The following is a 16,949-nucleotide window of genomic DNA, read 5'->3' on the forward strand; positions in this document are numbered from 1 at the left end:
CCTCTTGGGGAAAGTCACAGAGGTTATTCCTGTGTCAGATATTGGTTGCATTGATTCTGTGCTTCTCATTGTCCCTCTGTTCTGCTTTATATCTCATAGTTATTTACTTCCCCACCTCATATAGGCACTATGGCCTTCTAATCCTTCACGACAAGAATTCACCATGTGCTCTTCAACTGTATTTCCAAGCAATTTAAAATACGTATGCCCCATGCGATATTTGGAATATACTTACACTAAAAAATTATTTGTTGTTTATCTGAAATTCAAAAATAACTGAGTATCTCTTCTGTATTTTTGTTTGCAAAATCTGGCAACCCTATATCTAGATAGTATTTTCATTAATTACATGATGCTGGATGTGATTATTTCAAATGAATGGCATTTGTTGCAATCCCATGGTAGTGAATAACGAAAATTCCTCAAACAGAGCAATATGCGGCAAACTCAAACTTTGAGTTAGAGGGAGTTAATGATTTAAGGATGAACATCACACCTTAGAGTGAAGAACCGGAGTGACCTCGGTTTTGTTGGCTAGCCAAACAAGTGGACCCGGAGAATAAGATGGGTGGACTGAGCTATAGTTTTGGTCTGGATCATGGATTTTTTTTTTTAACAAGTAGGAACTTTGTGATTGTATTTGTTTAAAGAACTTTGTGATTGTATTCATTTTTATCTATGAAACTAAAAAGAAAAAAAGATGTCAGAAGGCAAGTGGCTCCCTGTGAGCCAGAGTGCGGAGGGCACCATGTTGATCATTGAATACTCTTGTCTGGAGTGATGCAAGTGAGATATGCATCCAGTTTTGGTAAATGTTCTGCATGTACTTGAGAAAAATGTGTATTCTGCTGTTTTTGCATAGAGCATATCTAAATCCATTTAGGGCAAGTTAGTTGATAGCTTTCAAGTCTAGTGCATTCTTGATCAATATGGTACTTGTTCCAACAATTATTGTGAGAGAGGTATTGAAATATCTGTCTATACTGTGGATTTCTTTATTCTTTCCTGCAGTTCTATCAGTTTTTTCCTCATGGATTTTTGAAGGACTGTTATTAGAAGCCTAAACATTTAGGATTGCTGTGTCTTTTTTTTTTTTAATTTTTTGTTTATTGCAGTAACATTGGTTTATAACATTGTATAAATTTCAGGTGTACATCATTATACTTCTATTTCTGCATGGATTACATCATATTCTCATGTTCACCACCCAAATACTAATTACAATCCATCACCACACACATGTGCCTAATTATCCCTTTTGCCCTCCTCCCACCCCCACTTCCCCTCTGGTAACCACCAATCCAATCTCTGTCTATATGTGTTTGTTTGTTGTTGTTATTATCTACTACTTAACAAGTGCGATCATACTGTATTTGACCTTCTCCCTCTGACTTATTCCACTTTGCATAATACCCTCAATGTCCATCCATGTTGTCACAAATGGCTGGATTGCATCGTTTGTTATGGCTAAGTAGTATTCCATTGTGTATATATACCACATCTTCTTCATCCATTCGTCCCTTGATGGGAACTTAGGTTGCTCCCAAGTCTTGTCTATTGTGAATAACACTGCAACAAACACAGGAGTGCATGTACCTTTACGCATTGGTGTTTTCAAGTTCTTTGGATAAACACCCAGCAGTGGAATAGCTGGATCATATGATAGTTCTATCCTTAATTTTTTGAGGAATCTCCATACTGTTTTCCACAGTGGCTGCACCACTTTGCACTCCCACCAGCAGTGTATGAGAGTTCCCTTCTCTCCACATCCTCTCCAACACTTGTTTCCTGTCTTGTTAATTATAGCCATTCTGACGGGCGTGAGGTGATATCTCATTGTAGTTTTGATTTGCATTTCCCTGATAGTTAATGATGTTGAACATCTTTTCATGTGCCTGTTGGTCATCTGTATATCTTCTTTGGAGAAATGTCTGTTCAGGTCTTTTGCCCATCTTTTAATTGGGTTGTTAGTTTTTTTGTTGTTGAGATGCATGAGTTCTTTCTATATTTTGGAGATTAACCCCTTATCAGAAGTATGGTTTGCAAATATCTTCTCCCGATTATTAGGTTGTCTTTTCATTTTGTTGATGGTTTCCTTTGCTGTGCAAAAGCTTTTTAGTTTGATGTAGTCCCATTTGTTTATTTTTTCTATTGTTTCTCTTGCCCAGACAGACTTGGTGCCTGAAAATATGTTGTTAAGACCAATGTCGAAGAGCGTACTGCCTATGTTTTCTTCTAGAAGTTTCATAGTTTCAGGTCTTACATTCAAGTCTTTAATCCATTTGGAGTTAATTTTTGCGTATGGTGTAAGGTAATGATCTACTTTCATTTTTTTGCATGTGGCTATCCACTTTTCCCAACATCATTTGTTGAAGAGACTTTCTTTTCTCCATTGTATATTCTTGTCTCCTTTGTCGAAGATTAGCTGTCCATAGATGTGTGGGTTTATTTCTGGGCTTTCGATTCTATTCCATTGATCTGTGTGTCTGTTTTTGTGACAGTACCATGCTGTTTAGTTACTATAGCTTTGTAGTATATTTTGAAATCAGGGAGTGTGATACCTCCAGCTTTCTTCTTTTATCTCAGGATTCCTTTAGCTATTTGGGGTCTTTTGTTGTTCCATATAAATTTTAGGATTCTTTGTTCTATTTCTGTGAAAAATGTTGTTGGAACTTTGATAGGGATTGCAGTGAATCTATAGATGGCTTTAGGAAGTATGGACATCTTAACTATGTTAATTCTTCCAATCCAAGAGCACTGAATATCTTTCCATTTCTTTGTGTCTTCTTCAATTTCTTTCAGAAATGTTTTATAGTTTTCAGTGTACAGATCTTTCACCTCTTTGGTTAAGTTTATTCCTAGGTATTTTATTCTTTTTGTTGCAATTGTAAATGGGGTTGTATTCTTAATTTCTCTTTCTGCTACTTCGTTGTTAGTGTATAGAAACGCAACTGATTTTTGTATGTTGATTTTGTATCCTGCAAATTTACCATATTTATCTATTACTTCTAAAAGTTTTTTGGTGGATTTTTTAGGGTTTTCTATATATAAAATCATGTCATCTGCAAATAGTGACAGTTTCACTTCTTCCTTTCCAATTTGAATCCTCTTTATTTCTTTCTCTTGCCTGATTGCTCTGGCTAGGACTTCCAGTACTATGTTAAATAGGAGTGGTAAGAGTGGGCATCCTTGTCTGGTTCCTGTTCTTAGAGGGATAGCTTTCAGTTTTTCACCACTGAGGATGATATTAGCTGTGGGTTTCTCATATATGGTCTTTATTATGTTGAGGTACTTTCCTTCTATACCCATTTTATTCAGAGTTTTTATCATAAATGGATGCTGTATCTTGTCAAATTCTTTCTCTGCATCTATTGAGATGATCATGTGATTTTTATTCTTTTTATTAATGCGGTGTATCACGTTGACTGATTTGTGAATGTTGAACCATCCCTGCATCCCTGGAATAAATCCCACTTAATCATGGTATATAATCTTTTTAATATATTGTTGTATGCGATTTGCTAGTATTTTGTTGAGGATTTTTGCATCGATATTCATCAGTGATATTGGCCTGTAATTTTCTTTTTTTGTGTTGTCCTTCTCTGGTTTTGGCATCAGGGTAATGTCGGCTTGGTAGAATGAGTTAGGGAGTTTCCCCCCCTCCTCAATTTTTTGGAAGAGTTTGAGAAGGATAGGTATTAAGTCTTCTTTGGTAGAAGAAGACTTTGATTTGGTAGAATTCACCAGGGAAGCTGTCTGGTCCTGGACTTTTATTTTGGGGGAGGTTTTTGATTACTGTTTCGATCTCCTTACTGGTGATTGGTCTATTCAAATTCTCTATATCTTCTTGATCCAGTATTGGAAGGTTGTATGTTTCTAAGAATTTATCCATTTCTTCTAGATTGCCAATTTTGTTGGTATATAGCTTTTCATAGTATTCTCTTATAATCTTTTGTATTTCTGAGGTGTCTGTTGTAATTTCTCCTGTTTCATTTCTGATTTTACTTATTTGAGCCTTCTCTCTTTTTTTCTTGGTGAGTCTAGCTAAAGGTTTGTCAATTTTATTTATCTTTTCAAAGAACCAGCTCTTGGTTTTATTAATTTTTTCTATTGTGTTTTTAGTCTCTATTTCATTTATTTCTGCTCTGATTTTTATTATTTCCCTTCTTCTACTGATTTTGGGCTTTGTTTGCTCTTCTTTTTCCAGTTCCTTTAGGTGCATTGTTAGATTGTTTATTTGAGATTTTTCTTGTTTGTTGAGATAGGCCTATATTGCTATAAACTTCCCTCTTAGAACTGCTTTTGCTATATCCCATAAATTCTGGCATGTCGTATTTTCATTTTCATTTGCCTCCAGGTATTTTTTTGATTTCTCCTTTGATTTCTTCATTGACCCAGTCATTGTTCAGTAGCATTTTGTTTAATCTCCACATATTTGTGGCTTTTCTGAATTTCTTCCTATAGCTGATTTCTAGTTTCATACCATCATGGTCAGAAAAGATGCTTGGTATTATATCAATCTTCTTAAATTTATGGAGACTTCTTTTGTGGCCTAATATGTGATAAATCCTGTAGAATGTTCCACGTGCATTTGAAAAGAACGTGTATTCTTCAGTTTTTGGATGGAATGCTCTGTATATATCTACTAGGTCCACCTGTTCTAGTGTGTCATTTAAGGCCAATGTTTCCTTATTGATCTTCTGTTTGGATGATCTATCTGTTGGTGTAAGTGGAGTGTTCACGTCCCCTACTATTATTGTGTTACTGTCTATTTCTCTTTTTATGTCTGTTAATAATTGCTTTATATATTTAGGTACTCCTACGTTTGGTGCATAGATATTTACAAGTGTTATATCCTGTTGTTGGATTGTTCCCTTGATCATTATGTAGTGCCCTTCTTTGTCTCTTTTTACAGTTTTTGTTTGAAAGTCTATTTTTCTGATATGAGTATTGCTACGCCTGCTTTCTTTTCATTGCCATTTGTGTGGAGTACATTTTTCCATCTCTTCACTTTCAGTTTGTGAGTGTCTTTAGGTCTGAAGTGTGTCTCTTGTATGCAGCATATATATGGGTCTTGTTTTTTAATCCAATCAGCCACCCTATGCCTTTTAATTGGAGCATTTAGTCCATTGACATTTAAAGTAGCTATTGATAAGTATGTACTCCGTGCCATTTTTTAACTTTTTTTTTCTCAGTGTTTTAGTAGTCCTTCTCCGTTCCTTTCTTCTTCTCATGCTCTCTTCCCTTGTGGTTTTTTTTTTTTTTTTAAAGATTTTATTTATTTATTTTTTCCCCCCAAAGCCCCAGTAGATAGTTGTGTGTCATAGCTGCACAGCCTTCTAGTTGCTGTATGTGGGACGCGGCCTCAGCATGGCCAGAGAAGCAGCGCGTCGGTGCACGCCGGGGATCCGAACCCGGGTCGCCAGCAGTGGAGCGCGCTCACTTAACCACCAAGCCACGGGGCCGGCCCTCTTCCCTTGTGGTTTGATGGCTTTCTTTACTATTATGTTTAGATTCCTTTCTCTTAGGTTTTTGTGTATTTATTATAGGTTTCTGGTTTGTGATTACTATGGTGTTCATATACAGAATTGATGGTCTCTTTAGTTTGACCTCTGTCTGAAAGCTCTACTCTTTAACTACCCTCCTCCCACCTTTTATGTTTTTGATATCATATCTAACCTCTTTTTTGTGCATGTGTATCCATTACCCTCTTATCATGAAAATAGATGATTTTTCCTATTTGTGGTCTTCTCTTTTCCCCTTAAATAAGTCCCTTTAGCATTTCTTGTACTACTGGTTTCTTGGTGACAAACTCCTTTAATTTTTGCCTGTCTGGGAAACTTTTTATCTCTCCTTCCATTTTGAATGATAACCTTGCCGGGTAGAGTATTCTTGGCTCTAATTTTTTTCCTTTTAGCACTTTAAATATATCATGCCACTCTCTTCTAGCCTGTAAGGTTTCTGCTGAGAAGTCAGCTGATAGCCTTATGGGGTTTCCTTTGTATGTAACTTGTCTTTCTCTTGTGGCTTTTAGGATTCTTTCTTCATCTTTAATTCTGGGCATTTTAATTATGATGTGTCTTGGTGTGGGCCTCTTTGGGTTTATATTTTTTGGTGTTCTCTGTGCTTCCTGTATCTGGCTGTCTGTTTCCTTCTTTAGGTTAGTGAAGTTTTCAGCTATTATTTCTTCAAATAGATTCTCTTCCCTTTTATCTCGCTCTGCTCCTTCTGGGACACCTATAACACGGATGTTAGTGTGCTTGATGTTGTCCCAGACGTCCCTTAGACTGTCCTCACTCTTTTTAATTCTTTTCTCTTTTACCTGTTCAGCTTGGGTGATTTCTTCTAGTCTTTCGTCCAGCTCACAGATCCATTCTTCTGTATCCTCTACTCTGCTTTTCAGTCCCTCTAATGAATTTTCATTTCCAGTATTGTATTCCTCATTTCTGATTGTTTCTTTTTTATATCTTCCATTTCTTTGTTGACATTCTCACTGAGTTCATCTAGTCTTCTCCCCAGATCAGTGAGCATCCTTAACACTCTTTGTTTGAACTCTCCATCAGGTAGGTTGCTCATTTCTGTTTCACTTAGTTCCTTTTCTGGGGTTTTGTCCTGTTCCCTTACTTGGAATGTATTCTTTTGCCTCCTCATTTTGCCTCTTTCCCTGTGCTTGTGTCTACGTATCAGGTAGGTCAGCTATGTCTCCTGGTCTTGGAGAGGTGACCTTGTGTAAGTGATGCCTTAGGAGGCTTCCAGTGTGCTTCCCTCAGTTCTCAATGTTCCAGGGGTGAGCCCTATGTGGGCTACGTGTGTCCTTCTGTTGTGGCCTGTTTGCTCTCCCTGTAGGTGCCCAGCGAGGCCGAGTTATGCTCCTGGCCAGCTGTTGTAATGCTCAGCTGCTTGTAGTTGTTGTGGGCCCTTCAGTCTCTTTATCAGGTGTGGGGAGCCCCAGCACAGTTGGCTGCAAGTTCTAATACCACATTTGTGTTGCAGTATTTCTTTTAAGTGAGTAGGCCCCCAGTGTGGCAGGTTGTTAGGCTCAGGGCCTTACAATTGCTATAAGCCTCTAGCCTATTAGGTCTCTTGTCAGCTCTCTGAGGATTGCAGCTGGGTTGGGCTGGCCTCAGCCACAGGAGCACCCAATTGTTTCAGGCTTTGGAAGGTGGGGCAAACCCCCTATGTGGGTCTTTGAGAAACACAAGTCTTCTGCAGCTGACAAGCCCTGCCACCCACAGGTCCACACACACAGTCAACACAATCCTGCCCCGTGTGCGCACCCCGACCTCCCGAAGCAGACCCAGTCTCTCCACAGCGGGAGCCCCACATACTCCACCACCGCCCCACACTCTCCACCCACTCCTTGTGCACACCCTGCCCCGCTAAAGTTGGCTCAGTTACTGGGCTGCAGAGAATCCAGTCACCAATCTATGCAGGCCCACAAGTTGCCTGAGGGCTTGTTGTTGGATGGGGCCAGTCTCTAGGGTTTGCTGCCTGCCCTGGCTGAGCTGGAGTAAATAGGTGCTCTTGTGGGTGGGGCAGACCTGGGCTAGCAGGCCTCACCAAGAACTCCAATGGCATCTGTGTCAGCACGCCCACACCAGGCCACAACAATGGCCGCCACCAATGTCCCAGTCCCTGGAGAGGTCTCACCTCTCACCCAGATGCACTTAGGGCCTATTAGGTGAGTCTCTTTTCACCACAGCACTGTGCACCTTTCTTTCTGGTGATTTTAGGATGCTTTCTGAAACGGGTCAGTTTGCTCGCGGGTCCTTTAAGAGCCGGTTTTAGTTTCTTTGTGAACCAGCTTTTCTTGGTGTACTCCCCAATGTTTTAGTAGCAGGCAAAGTCAGATATTATGCTGCTGGTCTCGATTGTGCTGGGTCCACAGAATGCCCATAGTGGGGGCGCTCCCCAGCTCAGGGTCCCGCGCCTCCAGGGAGGGCTGCGTACCTGTGCGCCGCTCCCAGCTGCCGTGAAGCTGGCGGCTTGTGAAGGTGGCGTTTTTCCTCTCCAGAAGGGAGTCTCTGCCTCTTCCACCTCAATTAGGATTGTCCGTTGTTGCAGGAGTTCCTCTTATCCAGTTTTCAGTTCTGTCTCAGGGGTAATTTTTCCACAAGTAGTTGTAAATTGGCTGTGTCCATGGGAGGAGGTGAATTCCGAGTCTGCTTACGCTGCCATCTTGAGTTCTTCCCCAGAAGGGAATTTCTGCCTCTTCCACCTCAATTAGGATTGTCGTTTGTTGCAGGAGTTCCTCTTATCCAGTTTTCATTTCTCTCTCAGGGGTAATTCTTCCATGAGTAGTTGTAAATTGGCTGTGGCCACAGGACGAGGTGAGTTCAGAGTCTGCTTATGCTGACATCTTGATTTCTCTCTCAGATTGCTATGTCTTCTTGATGAACTAATCTCTTACTCTTTACTTTTTATGAAATGACCTTCTTTATCCTGCAAAATAATCTGTTCTGGAATCTACTCTGTCTGATATTAATTCGTTTTCGGACTATATCTTTTTCCATTCTTTCACTTTTAGCCCATTTTTGGCTTTATATTTAAAATGTGTTTCTTGTAGGCAGCCCATTGTCAGGTCTTGTCTAATAAGACAATCTTTGCCCTTTAACTAGGTGTCTAGGCCATTTATATTTAATGTGATTATTGATATGATTATCTTTGAGCTTATCATCTTGCTGTTTGTTTTCTATTTGTGTCATTTTTTCTTTGTTTCCCTTTTTCTTTTATTCTCTTTTCTTTGGGATTGAGTATTTTTTATGGTTCCATTTAATATCCTCTGTTGGTTTATTAACTATAATTCTTTGTTTTCTTGTTTTGGTGGTTGCTTTAGGTATACATCCAGTTTAATAGAAGTCTCCTTGATATTGCCCAGACCCACTAAATATGCTCCCAGTTCAGTGCCTTTGCTCTCTCTGTTCCTTCCACTGGAAATGCTCTCCTCATGCTGAGATCTACATGGCTCACTCCCCCATTTCATTTGGTCTCTGCTCAAATACCACTTTATCAGAGCAGCCTTCCTTGACCTCCTAATTTAAGGTAGCTCTCTAAACCTGGTCTTTACCTTTTAATCCAGCTCAATTGTTCTTCATAGCCCTTATCATCTCACAATGCATATTTATTTGTTTATTGTCTCTTTCTTCCCACTAGGCATGTAAATTTCATTAAAACAAGGGACTTTGTTTTGTTCACTGTAGAATTTCCAGTATGTAGAGAAGTGCCTGACACATTAAACCCTTAATAACTATTTGTTGAGTGAATGAATGAATGCAAGATTCAGAATTGGAGGGAGGATATCTATGTGAATGTCTAGTTTGATCTGCTGCAGGATCTGATCACCAGAATGCATTTGGCTGAACTAGCTGGAAAGGTGAGTTCCCCTCCATCTCAGTTACTGCTCTGACTGTGGTCCTTTCAGAGTTGTATACTTGTTAGATAAGGGTAAACTTTCTAGTCAGAAGAGGAACACGTGAGGCAAACATGAGGAAAGGGTTTGCAGGGCATTTTTGTGCTCTTTCCTGGCCTCTTTGTGCTTTATAGCTCCAATCCCACCCTGCTTCTCTTCTTTCATATTCACACTCCAGATTACTTTTGTCACAAGATTATCAATTCCTCAAAGCTCAGAACTTCAGTCATTTTCAGTAGTCAAGGAATTTTTTTTTTTTTGAGAAAAAATACAATGATATGTGTAAGGGAAAGAGAGAGAGAGAAAGAAAGAGAGAGAGAGAGAGAATGATAAAATGTAACATTTGGGAAATCTGGATGAGGAGCCATAGGAATTCTTTATAGTAATTTTTACAATTTTTCTGTAAGTCTTAAGTTACTTTCAAATAAAAAGTAAAGTGAAATAAGTCAGAGGGAGAAATTAAGTAGTAGATAATGACAACAACAAACAAACACATAGAGACAGAGATTGGATTGGTGGTTACCAGAGGGGAGGGGGGAGGGAGGAGGGCCAAAGGGATAATTCGGTACATGTATGTGGTGATGGGTTGTAATTAGTATTTGGGTGGTGAACATGATGCAATCTATGCAGAAATAGAAGTATAATTATGTACACCTGAAATTTATACAATGTTATAAACCAATGTTACTGCAATAAAGAAAAAATTAAAACAAAAACAAAAAGCAAACAAACATAAAAATAAGTAAGGAGAATAACTTCAGGCATCTTCACTTCCACTCCCTCCTCTAATCCCTACAAATCAATAGGGTCTCGTGTCCTGTTGTTTCTTGTTTGTCATCTGACTTTGTACCCATTGCCTCCTTTCATTTCCCTTTGGCCATACCCTATTTACTGTTCCCACAGCTCTCATATCCTCTTACCTAGAATCTTGCAACAATCTCTGGAACTGGCCTCCTGGGGCAGTCACTCCTGGCTGCCGTCTGCCCCACATATGGCTGCTTAAATGCTTGGCCTAAAATACAGATCTAATCGTACTGCCCTTCTGCTCAAAAGCCTATGCTATCTCCTTGTTGCCTGCAGAACAAAGTGCCATCCCTTGGCTTAGGGCTTGATAGTTCTACACAATTATCCCCAAACACTTTGGTCAGATTTATTTCCCACCCTGCCCCTCTGTGTCCCTCCCATTTGATTCTCTGCCATTCCAAGAATACACTTTATACTTCTCTACTGTCTTTGCTGCTCTCCCGTCTCTGTCCATTGAACGACTTCTTCAAATTCTACTTCTTCTGAAGGTCTTTTCCCTAGAGGTCCCCTAGTCAATAGGAATTTGCTTCTGAGGTTTGTGAGTCTATAGCACTGTGGTTTGTACCTTTGTTATGGACTTTACATTCCTGGCTTCATCTCTAAGCTGTGAAGACTTTGACGGAAAGAAACTTGTCTTATTCCTCTCTCTATCTCCCCAAATTTAGAACACCTCTACGGCCTTAAATATAAAGCTAATAAATGTTTGCGAATTGAACTGATTTAATTTTGAATCTCATTATCACCACTCTAACGGCTATTTCCACAGAGCTCTTGTCTGTCAAACTGTTTCATTTGAATTATATTCATTTTTACCATAACTTTCAAAAGACCCAATCAGTTAAATTCTTCTATACGGTGTTCTGATTAGCAAAGGCACAGAAATGACCCAGTGTGTTGACCTCTCCAAGAAAACCATGTGGCGATATAAGTTGGTGAGTAATTATATCCAGAACAGTTTAGGAAGGTTCTGTCACTGTTTGAAATAAGGTTTTTTCTCACATCCTTAAGTAGAGGTATTATGCAGGTTTCTATCTTTAAAAAGCCTACGGTAAAATATTGTCACAAGCACCCTTTCTATGGGACCCATGATTCACATCCTGCGTAGGTGAGGGCTAGCTAATTTCAAAGTTGAAGAAAAACTTTTTATGAAATTTTTGTTTGTTGACTTTTTTAGTTTACTTTAATTTAATTTATTTAATTTTTGTCACAGATTCCAATTCCAATTGGAATCAGATATTGGAATATGTTTTTTTTGAGGGGTGAAAAAGAAAGATATAGTGATTTCTAAAATCTTTTTATCAGTTTTATTGGCTGTGAAGACTTTCTGTTCTGTGAAATATGTCTGAATTATACTATATTTAAAAATATTCAAAGAAATACAACATACAGTATTTAAAGGATTAAATATTCTAGAATATCTTCTATAAGCAAATGTATGTGGCTTGATTTTGTGAGTTCTTCCCGTATGCAAATGCAAGTTAGGGTTCCCCTCGTCTGTTCCTTTAATCTGTTTTATGATCTGTTACAATACAATTTTTGTGAATTGAAAAATTATAGTATTTTAAAATCCATTGAAACAATTAGTTAAGGTCCATTTGTTTTTATTCTTCCTTCTTGAATTTATCATTTTCTTTTGAAATCAGTGGTATTTTTCTAACTTGTTTATGAGATGGACATTAAATTCCAGGGAAAATCCATTTTTATTCCATTTATTTTACCTCGAGACCTAAGGTTTCATTTTCCCCACTTTTTTTGCAGTCTAATTTAATTTTCAAACTACTAAGGATCATTTAGTTTAATTTTGCCTCTGGATTTGTCACGGATAACTAGATTCATAGGTATTTTTAATTACTCACAAAGCCTAATCCTCTTCAGTCCTCCTGAATTTTGAAAGATTCCAGAAGTCTTTGTAACTAATTTCCATATATATTCCTGACCGTATTCCTAAGTGAGCTCACAGTTCTGTTTACCGCTGCCATGTTTCTCCTTACAGAAGGGGTCAGCATGACTCCACAGATAGGGCTGAACACTGACCAAAGGGTGGCAGACGCATTTTGTTCAAGTTTCTGGGTGCTGAGACAGCCCAGCATGGACCAGTCATAGACACTTGACACGTGAGCTGCTGCTGACAGTTTCACTGGATGCCCACAGCCTAGGGGGCTTCTCTGCTGAGTCCTTGAATTGCACAGAGATATCTCAAGGACCCTTTCTGCATTTTAAACATGTTTTAAATATAGACAACTGAATATTCTTCAAATAACTACCTCCTCAAACTTCCTTCTGATTGCTCCCGTATAATTACCTCGTTCCACCTGTCCTCCATTCCCATCCACTCCACTTTCCTTGTCAATTATGCTTTAAACCATTTTTGCACCAGGAATTGGAGTAATTTGGCAGCTACTTCACAGTAATGATAGGAAAGGGACTTACATGCGTTCAAACCACTTCGGTTCTTATCTGCTTGCCCTCATGGGATTACATTCTGCCTGTGAATTTTGGCTTGTTATCACCCTGCTACTTGTGCCCCGGTAATAATTGATTTCTGCCAATGATCCAACAGTATAGTTTAAAGGCAACATTTATTTGCTGTTACAAATATTTCCAAATTGCTTTATGTCCCAGAAATTACACAGAACCATTCTTATTAAATATTGTACATACACCATAATGTTCTCAACAGCACTTTTCACTCGGATTCTTTCACAGACTTTGCTCTTTACAGAGCAGTCTAATCATTCCTGTGTATTCTTTCTACTGTGGGTTTACCGCTACCTGCACAGGCTTGCTTGCCAACATTCCAACAATCCCTTGACTCTGATATGTAAACTTTTCAGCCAGCTGGGCTTTCTAAGAATAGCTTGCCCCAGGCAAAGAAAAATCCCTTCTCTAAGATCTGAGCCTGCTTCATCCCTAGGGAAAGCTAAACCTTCTCACCAAGGAACTGTAGCAAGGACTACCCCCTGACGTTCATAATTACGACAGCAGTACCACGGTTCTTGCAGTCTCAGATCTCAGAATCATCTTTGATTCTTTTGTTCCCCCAGACTCCATATCCAGCCATTCACTAAGCCCTGACTTCAAGCGCGTAGCTGGAAAAGCACAATGATGGAAATTGAAGACATGGGTTCTGATCCGGGCTCTGCTTCTGATTAACTGGGGATCTCTGCTGTGCCCAAGTTTATCTTCATGCTACCTTCCTAACGTGGTTTACTCATCCCGACCATAGGTTCCCACACCCTTTCTCCCAGACCCTTTCTCCTCTTACCCACTGGCCACCCATACCTCCCACTAGACTAGCACACTGATTGCTTCAAGTACACAGAGAAATGTTACTCAAGTGTGAGCAATTTCCAGGACAGACACTCTATACAACTGCTGCAGGTCACAGGTACAATTTCACATTAATCAGTTTGAATCCTGAGATGCTACCTAGTAAAAGCCAAAGTTCTTATGGAAGAAACTGAGACAAACTTTCTACCATTTTCAGAAAAGAGACAGGATTACCATCTACTGTGCTTTAGATGAGTGGAGTATGATTTTACTTAAATTGCATACGGAGTTTTGGACTTAGTCAGCATTTTAATCAACTGCTGGGTTAGGACTTTCCATGTTGTATTTCTATGTTGCTTCCATTGTATTTATGGTTTCTTCACTAAAATATCGATGGGAATGAGGTTCTCTCTTCTTGATTACCTTATAAGTTATTCTTTCCTATTTGTTCCTATATTTTCTCTCCCCACATAACTGTTATGGCAATTCTAAGCTTTAGCTTCAATTTTTATTGAGTGAATAAATGAGCAAAGTGCATGAAAATGAGAAAAGACTATATATAGAACTCAATAAGTCCGAAATGAATTGTGATGGACTCAATAAGAAAATGTATGAGTTTTAGTATTTTTCACTTATTCTCATTCAACTGAGTTATGCTGGACACTAATAAATTTTCATCTCTGATAGAAAAGAGCAGTTAATATAACTTTTTCTGTTCAAAAATTATGTTTAAATAGAGAATTCTATTAAAGTATTTTTCAATTGCTAGCATAGCATAAAGGTGTCTCTCTCTTTTTGGAGTAATATGATCTTAAAAATTTGTGTGCAAATTCATTTATTTAAAATACACAAAGAACTACTGGTGGGAGTGTAAACTGGTAAGCCATTTGGCAATATCTGGTAAAGTTGAAAATGTGCATGGCCTATGGCCTATCAATTCCTCTTTTAGCCACATAGAGGCATTCTCCCAAACGTGCAGTATTGTAGCAGGTAAAGGTACATTTTAGTAGCTAAGAAAATAACATTAAAAATTAACAAATATTGAACACTGCTATTTGTTCCAGGTACTTTACATCCATAATCTTATTTAATCCTATTGCAATTTACCGTCTTAGAAAACTCTTGTATTATTATAAGTTTGAGTTGATTTTCTTGAAAGTAGAATTCCAAGAATCCGCTCATCGTTATAAATTTGTTTTCTTATTTTAAATATTTAGACTTACACTGCTTTTTAAAAGTCTTAGTTTATTGGATAAAACTTCTAAGACAATGTTCAGTATAAAGGTGATGAGGCTGTCCTGACATTAATGTGAATAGCCCTAGTGTTTCACCTTTAAGAGAGTGTCGCTTCAGGGTCCTAAATAAAAGGTAAACAATTACAGTACATAGGAACAAATTTAATAAAAACGTATCACACCCACATGAAAAAAGGTATACAATTTAGTCAATGGGCAAAAATTAAGACTTAAAATACCAAGTTGACTCTATGCAAGTAAAAATATAAGTTCTAGTCAAACTAATACGTATTTTGTTTGCACAAAATTACAATGATGTTTTTATTTGTTAGATCTTGAAAAATTTTATCAAAAGGAAGAAAGTATGAAAATACTTTTAAGTGTTTAACAAAGACGGAAAGATGAATAACTCAACCAGATATGAAAGCTTGTTCTAAATTTACAATAATTAAAAGTATGATATTGACTCAATCATAGAGAGTTTAACAGTTGGCTTTTATTTATTTATTTATTTTGCTGCCTTTTGGCCTATGTTCTGACTCAAGCTTGTCCTTCACATCACAGTCTTTCCTTGTTTTATTCTGCTTCCTTTCTATTTCTACCTGCTTCATAACCATTTCTTCCCCTGCCCCCATTACTGTTATTTTATCATTGCATATTTTATCTCTTATTTGATACTCACTTCTTTTTTTTCTTGAAGGGACATATCAAATGCTGTTTGCTTCCATTTCCTATCATAAGTCTTTTTTTTTTTTTTTTTGAGGAAGATTAGCCCTGAGCTAACAACCATGCCAATCCTCCTCTTTTTGCTGAGGAAGACTGGCTCTGGGCTAACATCGGTGCCTATTTTCCTCCACTTTATGTGGGATGCCGCCACAGCATGGCCTGACAAGCGGTGCCTCGGTGCATGCCTGGGATCTGAACCCAGGCCACCAGCAGTGGAGCACGCGCACTTAACCACTAAGCCACGGGGCCGGCCCCTCATAAGTCTTTTAAATGTATTTTTTTCTTTTCACCTCAGTGCACAGTTCTAATTTTTTGATTGTAGGTTATTTTCAAAGATTCCATTTTTTTCTCTTTTTTCAATTGCAATGGAAGAATGTAAACAGAGTAGTCTTCTGCTTACAGATTCCTTTTTATTGTAAGAATCTTCCTGTAAGATCTTATGCTTAATGGTTTGTTGAGACAAATTTTCAGTAACAGCAACAAAAAATGAGGGGCAGAGATGCAGAGCCATGGGAATTCTGGAAAGGAAAACTTAGTCTCTATAGGGTCTGCTCTGTGTTTTACTAGAAATCCTCTTTGTATAGCCAATTTTCAGTTTTGCCTAGTTTCCACGCCAGCTATGAAGGGTAAGTATGTCCTACCAAATGAGTCCTACTGAGAATCCTTTTAAAGCACAGAGAAGTTTTATCCCATGAATAATCTGTGTTTTTACTTCACATATGTTAAAATTAGCAATATACAAACATCAGAGTCAAGGAAACATCAACTAACAATCAGTAACCATGACTGACTCTGTAGTAAGCGCTTCCTCATTAATCCATATAATGAGATATATCCATAAACAACCTGTAAGATAAGTATTGTGCTCCCACTTCACAGAGAAGCAAAGTGAGTTTTCAAGAAGATAAGAGAATAAGTATCTAGTATACTAACTCACCTAGATTCATTCTTTAAAAGCAGAAAAACTGAATTTTCAATGAAAAGAATATAATTCTATGAATTCCCAAAGAAGACATTTAATTTAACCTCCTATCCAAGGCCTGAATCCCTTCTACAGCATCCCTGCCAAACAATCATTTCACATGTGCTTGAAGACTTCCATTGGCAGGGAGCATTTTATCCTCCAAGACACCCTATTAATCTGCAAGCAGTTCAGAGTTGGAGTTCTTGTTCACATATTATGGGGTTCTGCCTCCATAGACTTTGGAAATCAAGTCTAGACTCTCTCAAGTAACTGCTGTGAAGTCAGTAACTTGAATGATGGTGTCACCTCCTTCTCCAGAAACTAGTTCACTAATAAAACTCTCCTTTGTCTGTGGGTTGTGGTCAAGTAGGAAGAAGGGAAGGTGTAAGGGTAAGTTACTGGCAGTTCTGATAGGCCATGGGGGCCCCCTAGGAGTTAATCACAGTGAACACACTTTCTCCTTGGTAGAGCCTCTGAAGACTTGGGAGAAGTACCATTGAAGTATGGCCAGCTGCTCAGGTTTCAGGAAATAGAGTTGATC

The sequence above is a fragment of the Ceratotherium simum genome, chromosome 32 (genome assembly GCF_057802395.1).
Source record: "Ceratotherium simum simum isolate JZ-2026a chromosome 32, ASM5780239v1, whole genome shotgun sequence".
Taxonomy (NCBI): Eukaryota; Metazoa; Chordata; class Mammalia; order Perissodactyla; family Rhinocerotidae; genus Ceratotherium; species Ceratotherium simum.